This window comes from Lissotriton helveticus, chromosome 3_1 (genome assembly GCF_964261635.1).
Source record: "Lissotriton helveticus chromosome 3_1, aLisHel1.1, whole genome shotgun sequence".
Classification (NCBI taxonomy): Eukaryota; Metazoa; Chordata; class Amphibia; order Caudata; family Salamandridae; genus Lissotriton; species Lissotriton helveticus.
The window spans coordinates 1,288,700,699-1,288,713,504 of NC_136061.1; positions in this window are offsets into that span (position 1 = coordinate 1,288,700,699).

Here is a 12,806-nt window from a genome sequence, read left to right on the forward strand (position 1 = left end):
GGGCGGGAAAGACACGGAAGCGGGAGGGGGGGCGGGAAAGACATGGAAGCGGCAGGGGGGGCGGGAAAGACACGGACAGGGGGGGCGGGAGGATCACGGCGCACGCACTTTTATAAACAAAATGCTCCTTATCTGATCGCCTCGTGGGAACTCGAATCTCGCAGCCAACTCCAACAACAGACACTTGAAAAAGACGAAAAACAAGCCGACTCCAAAAAAAAAATAGCACACACCCTCCGCCGCGATGACGATCTGAAGTGGGTGGAGAGGGAAAAAATCGCGGGAACGCCCCCGAATCTGGTCCGGCCTTGACGGACAGATCCGGCTCCCAATGGCTAGCCTCCATTTATGGAGCTAGCCAATGGGAGGAGGGGGCGAGGAGGGGGCGGATACCCGACCCCACAGAGCAAAACATAAGATTTTGCTAGCGCATGCGTACGGTACGCATTGCCAAGCAAAACCTAAAAAGGAGACTATTGGAAAACACCAATAAGACATATTTTCTGTAACATTTAAACAAAACTGAAACTTACAATATAAAAAACTGCTATCTGTGGAATAGGAGGAGTAGGGTCAAATCCACATGACTGGGTACGAGGGTGCAGTGTCAGCACAGTGCCATCCAATGGCTCGCCCGGGCGGAAATCAAGTCAGAGGGCGTGTCTAAATAGAAGTGCAGTACAGCTGAGGGCATCTTTATATCCAAAGATATAAAGGGCATAGGCAGCCGCCCACAACGGTGTAACAAGTGTATATGTTTTCTATTCTGCATGCTTCGAAATGCATCTCTACCTCTGAATTGAGCGGTAAGCCATTCATGTGTCTATTGTGAATCATTAGGTGGGGTATATTCTCCTTCTACTGTATCACCATGCGAAAGGGCAGTGAGCAGTGTGTCCCAGCCTTGCACAATAGGATATTTGCGAAGCCCTGCTGTCTCTTCTCTATGCAATGCCATTCTCTCTGCTTGTGCCCATATCACTAGTGAGCGCTTCCAGCTAAGAATCTCTGGTGGGTCCACATGCTTACATTTCTTGGTTATCAACCGTTTCGCAGTAATTAAACCCAGGTCTCGGAATCTCGTGATAACCTTATTGTTCTTAGATCTGGCGTAAAGGTCTAGCAGGGAAATTTCCCTTGTCAGTGGCAGGGGCTTATCTGTACATAAGGCCAGGGTCGTGACCACTTCCTGCCTATAACGCTGTAGAGATGCACAAGCCCAGAGCATATAAATCAAGGCTGCAGCTAACTGCTGGCAGCGCTGGCATGCAGAAGTAGTAATGTGGAAATACCGATTCACCTTGTCGGGTGAGAGGTACGCCCTCTGTATAATGAACGTTTGTATATGTTTGAACCTGGAGTTCCTCGGTATCCATCTAGTGCCAACCAGGATAGCGTCCCACTCTCTATCCGTCCAGGGCTGGCCCCTATCCGCATCCCATCCGGAGTCGCTGCATCGGTTTCAACGTATGTACAAGGAGTGCCTCCACCAGCCAATGCACCACATGTGATCCCGCCCCCATTACATGTAGATATTGTAATAGTAAATGTGTCTGGGATTCAGCTGTTATGTCCCCCCAGGCGGCCGATAAAGCCTTCAGAAGTGAGGCGTGTGAAAGGAATTGGGCTGCTGGTAGCCCAGCATCCTCGACTAGTGTCAAAAATGTCAATAGGATGCCGTCTTTGTATAAATCACTCAAAGTATCCAACCCAGCAGAATGCAAAATTGTCAGGGCTGTGTCTGATGTACCCAGTCCACCTCTTGAGGTCCCCATCAGTAGTATAACTGGGGCATATGGGAGGGTTGTGTGTGTGAGGTATAAACTCCTCTTAAAACACTTGTGGCCCAGACCCAGGTGTAATTGTGGTGGTCGCGTGAGATTAGCAATGGGATGGAACAGATGACATATTTGTGACTGGGTCTAGGGCTGGTGCATAGTCGCTGTGTCTTCCGGGCACTTGCCATCCAGCCATTTTGTCACCATTGGAGCTGGGCAGCTAAATAATACAGTTCCATTTGGGGGAGGGCGAGCCCACCATGACTAGTTGGGGCATACATCTTCCATAAAGCAACTCCTGGCCTCTCCTTGTTCCATATTAAGTCCCAAAAAAGCTGGTTTAGCTCCCAGAAAGTCCTGGGCGGGATATAGAGTGGGAGATACGAAAAATAATAAAGTAATTTGGGGAGTACGATCATTTTCAACAGGGTAATGCCACTCATAACATTCAACGGAAGTGTTTTCCAGAATTGCATTTGAGCTCGTATTGCCAAGATTGCTCTTGTCAGGTTACCTTCTGATAGGTCATCAGGCATACGATATATGAAGATGCCGAGGTATCTGAAGGTGGTGGGATACCATGTAAGGGACGAGCCATTAAGATCTACATCTTCCACTAGAAGGTCTGTATTGAAAGGGTAGAGCCCCGATTTTGCCCAATTGACCCGGAGTCCCGACTTCTCCTCGACGGATCTAAGTATGTCAGCAATAGATGACGGGATCGCTGTAACATCCCGGAGGTATAACAATAAATCGTCTGCATACAGGGAAATGGCATGTAGCCCATCTCCCAGCCGCATCCCCCACGCCTCCCCATCTCTCCTGAGCAACATCGCTAAAGGCTCCATAGCTAGCGAAAACAGCAATGGGGACAGGGGGCAGCCCTGACGCGTCCCTTGTCATACTCTGATGGGGTCCGTGAGTAGCCTGTCCGTGCAAACCTGAACAGTGGGGCGCTTATACAGTAGGTGTACCATGTTTAAGTAGTGCTCCCCCAATTCATATTTGCCCAATACTGCTGCTAGATAAGGCCACTCCAGAGAATCAAAGGCTTTCTCCAGGTACAGGACTAAGCAGCCCGATCGGGCCAGTTATGTGTTGCATATTGCTGAATTCTAAAAAACATACGAATATTAAGAGATGTGCACCGGGCAGGAACAAAACCATTTTGGTCAGGCTGCACCGGTATCTTCACTAAGGGTGAAATACGCCTTGCCAGTAGCGATGCAAACATTTTATAATCTGTGTTGAGGAGTGCCAGCGGGCAATAGGAACCGAGGAGATCGGGGTTTATATCAGGTTTAAGGAGAGATACAAGCAGGGCCTCATTCTGCGTGGCGGTAAGAATAGATTCATGGAGCACAGTCTCGTACACTTTTAATAACTGCGGCACTAAGAGTGTATGCCTTATAAAATTCTGTCGGTAGACCATCTGGTCCCGGTGACTTCCCATTGGACAATGAGAAAATGCTATCTTTGACTTCCTCTGGTTGAAGAATGGTGTTTAGTTCCTCACTTTGAGTGCGCGTAAGTTTTGGCAGATCTAGACCCTCCAGGTAAATTTGTAGTTCTTGGAGCGTGACTCGTTCTTGTGATTTATACAACTCCTGATAGTGTGTTACAAACGCACCATGGATATCTCGCTGTGTATATGCAACACTTCCATTTGCCATTTTCACCGGTTATTGGTGCTGGTGACTCATTTTGGCAGATGAGCCATGTAAGCAGCTTGCATGCTTTGTCGCCCATATGGCGTGTCCGTGCCGCGTGTGCAGCTTAGTTTAGACATCTCAGCCATTCTAATAATTGGGCATGTTCCCGTCTGTGCAGATCTAGCCGCTCTTGGGTGCCATCCATGGCTGCTTGCTCACCAGCAGCTAGTCTTTGCTCTAATATGGTAAGCACTTTTTCCAGTTGCACCCGCATGTCCGCCTGTGTCCCCAAACAGTGGCCCCTAACGACCACTTTAAGGGCGTCCCATTCTACCAATAACAACGTAGCTGTACCTGCATTCTCCTCAATATATTGTGCCAATGTGGTGGCCAATAAATCACGGAAAGATGCGTGGAAGGAGAACATCCGGCTGGATGCGCCACACTGGGATCGGTGGCAGCTCGACCTCCCACTGTAGGTCCATCAGGTGCAGATTGTGATCAGAGTGTGTGCGCCCCATGTAGGAGGAGTCAGGAATGCAAGGTAAAAGATTGTTCAACACCATGATACGGTCCAGGCGCACATGGAGTCTGTGGGTCCTTACATAGTAGGAATGTACCCTATCAAGCGGGTTCCTGTAGTGCCACACATCTGAGAAGCACCACTGCTCGGCCCAATGTGCATTCATAGATGTAATCTTCGGAGAGGTCATTAATTCAATGGGCAATTCTCAGCCCCTTCAATCCATCAGCATACTGCGATCTTCCACCATCATAGACCCTTTTCCATTTTCGATCCATCCAACCTCAAGATTCTGCACTCACTTTATAGCGCTGTAATGAGATCTGTATTTCTCTCTGAGAGTCTCCTCTTCCAGCCAGCCAAAAATGTCCTACCCACACGCCCTCTGTCATTTCAGTCAGATTCTCTCGAGCACCACCCCTTAGGTAGATTCCCCTCCATAAACCCTCACTTTACTTTCCTTCCTAGTGTGAACTTGTCCTAACATTTTTCATTCCTACATCCCTGTACCAACATTCTCCTTTAACACCCACTCAGATTCCCATCTCCAATTCTTCTTCCAATGTATTCCTCACTCTAGCTGTCCGCACAGATTCTTTTGCTCTTGTATTCTCTGACACGCATTCTTCTGTGCCCCCACTGCTATCATGATATACCAAAAAAGGGGGGTCCCCGCAAGGAATTAGTGTTGTGTGCGACACACACTAAAAGGAACAATAGAACTAGAAACATTCAAATCACAATTACTTATGAATAAATATTGTCCTTTATTTGACAATACCAGATTCCATTTGTAAAACACACATTATATTTATAAGCCCCAATCGGGTAGGGAAAGGAAAAGAGGGTGTGCACAGGTGAGTGAAAGGTCGTAAAGAACTAGAAACATTCAGGAGAAGGTGCAATTGCTAAAGTTACCATAAATTTCAAGATGACTCAAAATAAAACCACAATGTTTTAAGGCATAATTTGAAACCAAACAATTTAAGAACATTCTACGGCTATATACATGGTTGAAATTAATCATAGGCATGTGCCGGATGTCCCAAAAACAAGAAGGCGTCGACGTTTCGACCCCTAGCCGTAGGTTGCTTTTAATCCTATGAACGGGGTCTTCATCAGGACAGGTGTGAGGGAGGGGTTGTGGGGCATACGAATCTGTCCCCGCGACTGCATGGGTTCAACCCCCCTCTTTGTATCACCCACTGCTATCATGATCTCGCTTCACCCCTTCTTCCAGACCTCCTTCCTCTCTTTACATGCAGTGCTCCCTAAATCTACGTCTATTCCTCTTTCCCTCAATAACTAGCAGTCTACTGATTCATCCACAAGTTCCTCTGCCCCAATTATGTCACGCCTAAATTCTCACTTTAATTGTAGATATTTTCTTCATATCCCTGTCATATGATATGATATGATATGATAAAATAATTTGTAGAGCGCGCGTACACCAACGGCTTCTTGGCGCTTTGGACAAACAAAGGAAAAGACTGTAGGATGGAAACATCAGTAGGTCAATAATCAATCAAAAGCCTGAGAGAACAATCAGGTCTTCAAAGCCTTCCTAAAGGAGTGATAAGAGGAAATAAGACGGAGATCAGAAGGCAAAGAGTTCCAAAAAAGGGGGGCTTGGGAAGCGAATCTTAATCCCCCGAGCCTTTTCCGCTTGGAGGGACACATGAGCAGCAAGTTGGAGCTAGAAGAGCGGAGAGCTCGGTAAGGAATGTATCGATGAAGGCGGGAGGATATGAAGGCCGGGCCTTGGTGGGCAAGGGCCTGGTAGGTCAAACAGCCCACCTTGAAAAGGCTGCGCTGGATTACAGGGAGCCAGTGCAGGCTCCTCATGAGAGGCTTGGCCGAACTTGTCCTAGGCTGCCGGAAAACCAGTCTAGCCGCTTGATTCTGAATAAGCTGAAGTTGGTGAGACTGGTAAAGGGGAATGCCAACATACAGTGCGTTCCCGTAATCGATACGGGAAATAACCAGATCAAGCGTGACTTGAACTAGGGCCTCGTGAGTGAGGAATCTGCTAATCTTTCTGATGCGGCGGAGATGAAAAATACACGCCGACATCACAGATTTAATTTGGGGTTTCATAGTCAGATCCTCACTAATGGTGCCTCCAAGACTCTTGACCGAGCTCACCGGGCAGGGGGCACTTCCCAGCGATTGTGGCCAGAAGCCGGAGTTCTAGGGGTTGACCGGAGGTCCAGTAAGCACAAGCTTGGTCTTTCCTGGATTAAGCTTGAGTTGGTTTGCATTCATCCAATTACTAATGAATGACATGGTAGACTGAAAGTCCTCAATAGAGGCAGGAGAGGAATCAATGTTAAAAATTAGCTGGAGGTCATCCGCATAATTGAGGATGACCCCAGGTCTCTCACGTAGCCTGGAAATTAGGGGGAGATATAAAGATTAAATAATAACGGGAAAAGGGAAGAACCTTGAGGGACCCCGCAAGTAAGGCCTTTGGCTTCAGACGTGAAGGGGCCAAGACGAACACCTTGCTTGCGATCCTGTAGGAAAGAGGTGAGTCACCTAAGCGGGGTGCCCCTGATGCCGGCGTTCTCGACCCGCTGAAGAAGGATTGAATGATCAACGGTGTCGAACGCCGCCGACAAGTCAAGGAGCACCAGGGCCTGGGAGATGTTTTGATCAGACCCTTTCCTAAGTTCGTCGTAGACTGCCACCATCACGGATTCTGTGGAATGCTGCGGTCTAAAACCGGCCTGATGTTGATCTAAAAACCGGGAGCTTTCCACAAAAGAGCCAAGGCAGCTAGAGACGTGGGCCTCTAAGAGTTTGCCCAGGTAAGGGAGCAGGGATATTGGCAGAAAATTGCTCAGTATCGCCGGATCTGCCCTGGGTTTTTTCAGAATAGGAGAAACAACGGCGGATTTAAATGCACTGGGGACCATCCCCACAGCAAGAGAATTATTGAGCAGTGAAAGGGGCACCTCTGGGAGGCTGAGGAAGATCTCACGGGCAATATGGACAGGGCAACTATCAGCGGGAGAGCCAGAGCGAACCTTACTAAGGAGGGATACAAACATTTCCTGTGTGATTAACGGGAAATTCGAAAATGAAGAAGGATTTTTGGGGATGTTGCCTGTGTCAAAGCTTACGTCAGGTGTGGGGATACTTGCTTTGATTAGGGCTATCTTCTCGATACATACATACATACATAATTTCCTCCTTGATTCTTCCATCACCCATTATTTCAACCTAGGGAATCCAGTTGTTTTCTTTTCAATAAACTTCCTCTACATTCCCAGTCATCCGAAGTCATGTGTACTTTGTACTCTGCTTCAAGAGGACACTACTTTTCAATATTTCATGACCCCAAAGCTTCTTCTGCCGGGTTCTTTAATCCTCTGCTTTGTTTCTTACTATCCCGATCGTGCATGGGGTATCTTTGAAGATACCTTTATAAAGGGACATATTTAAGTATGTCTCAATCTATACATAGTAATGGGGAGCTGACTCCGGTAAGGAAATATTGGCTGTAAATGCAGTCTTCCTGCAAAGGACTAACCCTTAGGTTTTCACACGCTGAGACAGGAGCACCTCAGAGAGAGGGCTATTCGTTGTTCAGTAGTGGAACTAAAAATACCCCTTTTCGTAGCTCTCTTGCTGTGGTGAAGTTTAAAGAGAGTTAAGTGGTTTTAAACATCTACCACAAAAGTAGCAAGGGAATCATTCACACTATGAGTAGCAATTTGTAATGTACAATAATATTCAGTGGGGTGGTCTTTAGTTACGTTTACTCACCAAGCATTCTACAATTGCACTCTACTGCTTTTTTCGAGAGCATCACTCTACAACAACAAGATTTCTGAGGGTAGAATGGTGAGCCCTTAATGAGCAGAGCATGCTACTTGCAGCATGATCATTCCCAATAAGTGTATAACTTAGAGTAATAGGCTGCAAATGCCAACATGAAGGTCCTCACAGGGTGTTCCATGTACACAAGTTTAAGTATGGGCTTTCAGTCTTGTCTTTTGAAGATCTATGTTATATTTGATACCCTCAGGCTTTCTCTAAATAACTCTTTGCAGAACAAGAAACTGCTCCTGCTATATAACAAGAAATGAATTTCCAAAAATCTGTTATATAGTGCATGAGTCAGAATACCAGTGACTCTCCAATCAACTGCTAGCAGCAGCAAAGACTTTCTTATAGATTGTCTCCCCTGGTGGCTGCCAAAAACACTACCAAAAGGTCATGGAAATACTTCCAAATGTATAAAACAAGACTTACTTCACTAACTTCCCGCCCAAGAGCAGGTGAGGGCTTTTTCACATTCCTTAAAGTCACTGAGACCACAAGGGACCGTATTACACAAAGTGCCCTGGGGGCACAACAGGCGTTTGCACTCGCTATGCGCTCCTCTGAGGCACTTTGGTATTACAGAAGGGGATGCATATGCTTGTGCGGCTCTTTCTAATACTGATAGCGCTGGTGCACATAAAGCACCAGCGCTATCTTCAGGGGGGTTCCTTATTTGCATGGGTGCACACTCCATGCAAATGAGGGAATCCTTTTGCCTATGTGCCTGTGTCGTATAACAGATGCAAGCGCAGAGGCAAAGAAGCTCTCAGGAGGTGCACTGACAGTGCGCCACTCAGAAGGTGATGCACTGTCAGGGTCTCATTTTAATAAAGTGGCACATCACTGGGCAACAACAGCAATGTTTCACTTTTCCAAGCGCCATCCATACAACACCATGGATGCCTCATATTTACAATTCTACGCTCAATGGGGCAAGGATTTACAGATATGTCAGGAATCCTGTTGTATCTGGTGGCACAGAAGTGACGCATTGCTGGAGAGTGTTGGATAACTGATGCAACTCCAGCAGTGTGTCATTACACATGGGCGTGCCCATGTGAAAAGCTCTGCATCACTCCTTATTCCTGCTTGAAGCAGGCGTAAGGATTGTGATGCAGTCAAGTTGTAGAAGTGGTGCAGTGAAATCTTACTGCACCTGAAACCCGAAGTGTCGGGTAAAGAACCTAGCCGAAAAACAGGGAAGAGATTTTCACTCAGTTTGAGTCAGAAAACCAACAAGAAAGAAGAATTTCTTTCTTGAGTTCCCTCACTCACCAGGGTTTCCCCGTGATGACATGCTTCATCATAGGGGCCATCTCAGTTCTCTACGAACTGAGGCGTGCTGCGACTTGCGATATTTATGTAGGAGCACTTTTGTGGAAACTATGTGTAGTGCAAAAGTGTAGTGGAGTGGGTTAAAGTGAGTTAAAAATATCTTGCTAGTGAGCAAAATATTTTATTGTTGCTCCTAGTTTGGTATGTCTAAAAACGGTGTAGGACAAGTAAACCTAGCTATAATGGGTTAGGAATCCTTAGTATATATCAACATTTTGCGAGCATTCCCCATAACTCTTCATCAGGACTACACAGGGACCAGCCCTGTGTACGCCACTCCTAATCCGCCTAAAGTTAGGCAATCTAGAAAATAAAGAAAATGAAAAAGCGCTGCCACTATTAAGCATGCGTAAATACATACATATGACCAAGACTCTGTCATGTAGTATCTCTGAGATAGAGAAAAACAATGTTAGGGGAACAAAAGCCCCCCTCGAGCAGGTTGGTATATAACAGTTATCATGGTGTCTTCAAACTCACATTTTATGTTTTTCCTTTTTTTTTTTATTTAATGCAATTTTATATAGCACAAACATTACCCGAAGGTGTCAGAGCGCTTTACATAAGAACCCGTTGCGATACATAATGACTTAAGATTACATGCATTACATAAAAGATACAAACGGAAAAAATTGCAAATGTACAAGTTGTAAAGTCACACAAGGAAGAGATAGAAACAGAAAATAATTGCAAATGTACAAGTTGCAAAGTCACACAAGGAAGAGATACAAATGGATAAACTCTAAGAGTCACATAGGAATGGTAGAGAGTACGAAGGTCTACTACATATACTAGTGGTTAGAGTTATCTCTATAAACATATATATACAAATATTAGATTTTCTCAGGTCAGGTTTAGTGCGTGATCAATTCCAGTACCAGTACTGAACGTAATTCTTTGCCTGTGTAGGACAAAAGAAACATGCTGGATGGTTCAGTATTGCATAAGGAGGGCGGACCTAGCTTTAACCTCTACCTCCCCTCTCATTTTCTGTTTTGGCAGTGAAATCTTATACATTTTACTGCACCACTTATAGAAGTTTTTTTTCGGATGGGGGACGCCCACCATGCATACATTATACTTGACGCAGGTATAATGTAGCACAGTCCTTTACAAAGCGATGCATCTTCCTTAATGCACCACTTTGTAAATAAGGTGCACTGTGGCGCATTGTTTATGCCACCACAGCATCACAAAAAAGTGACAACGGCGGCGCAAGCCCTTCATAAATAAGGGCCAGAATATACATCCTGGGTTATATAGCATAAAAGGAACAACACTTTAATAACATTTAAATATAGCATCTGGGCATCTGAACAGCAAGGCAGGGTAGGTTTGCTTGCTGAACATCTTTTGATCGCCCAGCCTTCCACTATGGACTATGATGAAATTCACCCTGTAGGGAGGCTAGCGAGTACTGAGAACAGGAGGTCCCATAAGGGTGGGTACAAGTAGGAAATATGCCCAGCAGGCAGAATTACCACTCAGTTCACCTGTGGGCGAAGGCTGATCTCGGGTAACCATCATAAAGTCTATGCTGAGGATAGGAGAATGCCTCTTGGTACTCTGCACATCATAAAGGCTCTGCTCTGTGGTTCTGACGGTTTTCATACAGCCAGGATCAGTCTCAGCATGGCAGGGCAGTAGTGTTCAGCCCGGTCTGTGTGCTTATTAGCGGCTAGGAAGACACAGAGGGTCTGAAGATCTCCATTGAAGATGCGCACAAGGCTGTGTCAATGTAGATCTTTTCTTTACTGGGGTAATCCCTGCTCCTATTGCTAAGTTTGTGTCAGTGAAAGGGCGAGATTTTGATCGATACCTTATATCTATTGATCCAAACCTCGATCTGGTCGACTGAACCTTTGTTGCCTGTCTTGGAAGAAAACAGTACACCTATCTGCAAGCTAGTTCACCCAATAAAGGACTCTACTCTTAAAGATCACGGACAACTTCTAGGTTTCAAAAGTTTATTGTAAAGATATAATGAGCTGCAAATACAAACATCTCAGAATGAGATTCACGAGATACACAGGTCCAATTACATACATGTGCTCTCGAAAAGCCCTCAGACGAGCAACAGAAATCACTAACACAAGTTCTAAAAATAGTAAAGCTATAAGCATCGACGCATATCGCTCCTTCATTTAGATTGGAGGAAAACAAACACAGGTTAGGCGTCCCTACCCTGTTCTAGATGGTATCCCTACTTAACCAAATCCCAACCTAACAAAGGTGTCAGCAATGAATGACCCCCAAGGGAAGTCACCCACTCTAAGTCTCTTGGTGAAAACCTAAAGTTCTCCAGTCATGACCCCTCACTGCCTACCCATCCGCTCTCTAAAGGGTCCTCAGGTCTCTGCTCTAACTCCACCCAGGGGTGCTGTCCCTAATACAAAACAGTCAACAACATTTGAGACGCCCCTTGCGAAACGCCTCTCACGTGGTGCAACTTCAGGCTTTTTCCATGATGCTTTGTCTTGGGCCTCATGCGTTAGAGTTGACCTTGCTTCTCAGACTCTTCTCCGGCCCGCTGATACCCCTTAAACATTCCAGAACCCTCCTCCATGTCTGGGCCGTCTACTGAACAGACCTCTATTCATTCACTTATAATTGGATCCCCCCTTTCCTGTTGCAGACAGATATCTGCCGCCAAGAACCCAACTCTCATAGACTTCTAAAAAGGCTTGCAACATTTCTCAGCCCAGACATGTACGTGTAAATCAATGCTAAAACATTTCAGGCCTACAATATTTCACATTATGATTATAGCATTCAACTTCTTCATTTAATTAAAGCATGTTAAAACTCTTATTCTATTATTTAGAAAACATTACTATAAATCATGGCCCATTAATGCAATGACCAAAAACGTTAAACAATCTGTGTCGTGAAAAGAAACACCTTCCCTTTTAGCTCCAGCTCTGGCCCTGTGGCCTACCACGTTCTGCGTTTTACCACAGACCATCTTATATGTTAACAGCTACACGACATAGATTCAAAATAATCACGTCTAATAAAATCATATAATGTCACACCTTTCTGTATTAGTTCCACTTCTACTTAAATCTCTATATTAGCTATACCTTTAGAATATAATTTCAGATACTATTAGCACTCATGGCATTTCTCTTCATGACTTGTGCTTACTATAGGTAAGTGTGATGTACTCATACATTTATATCAGTTTGCGCTCTCTCAGTTCCCCCCTTTGATGACCTCTCGGGGTCATCACTAACATTTAAACTGCAGTTATTGCTGGCATTCTCTGCGCTTCCAGAGCTCTCAGACTCCTGTACTGATTATCTTGTATGGCAGCCAATCTCTGCAACTGTTCTCTTTGGGCCCTTTCTGACCTTCTTGCTCTGTACCATTTGAATACCCTCACCAATCCCCACAATATTATCCCACAGATCAATATTATGATGATAGGCTTTAGGATATACCATATAAAGCTTTTTCCTAAGGTGGAAAACCACCCTCCAACTGCACTCATTCCGTGGCCCACCTTTTCCCAGACATTTTCTCTACTCAAGTCTTCGATCTCTTTGTGAATATTAGTTATGTTCTTAATAACTTTCTCAAGGGGTTTTGAAAGGTCTGGAATGTAAGTGCAACATTCCTGGACCTTCAAAGCCTTACAGACTCCGCCCTCTTTTGCTAATAAGACATCTAATGCAAGCCGATTTT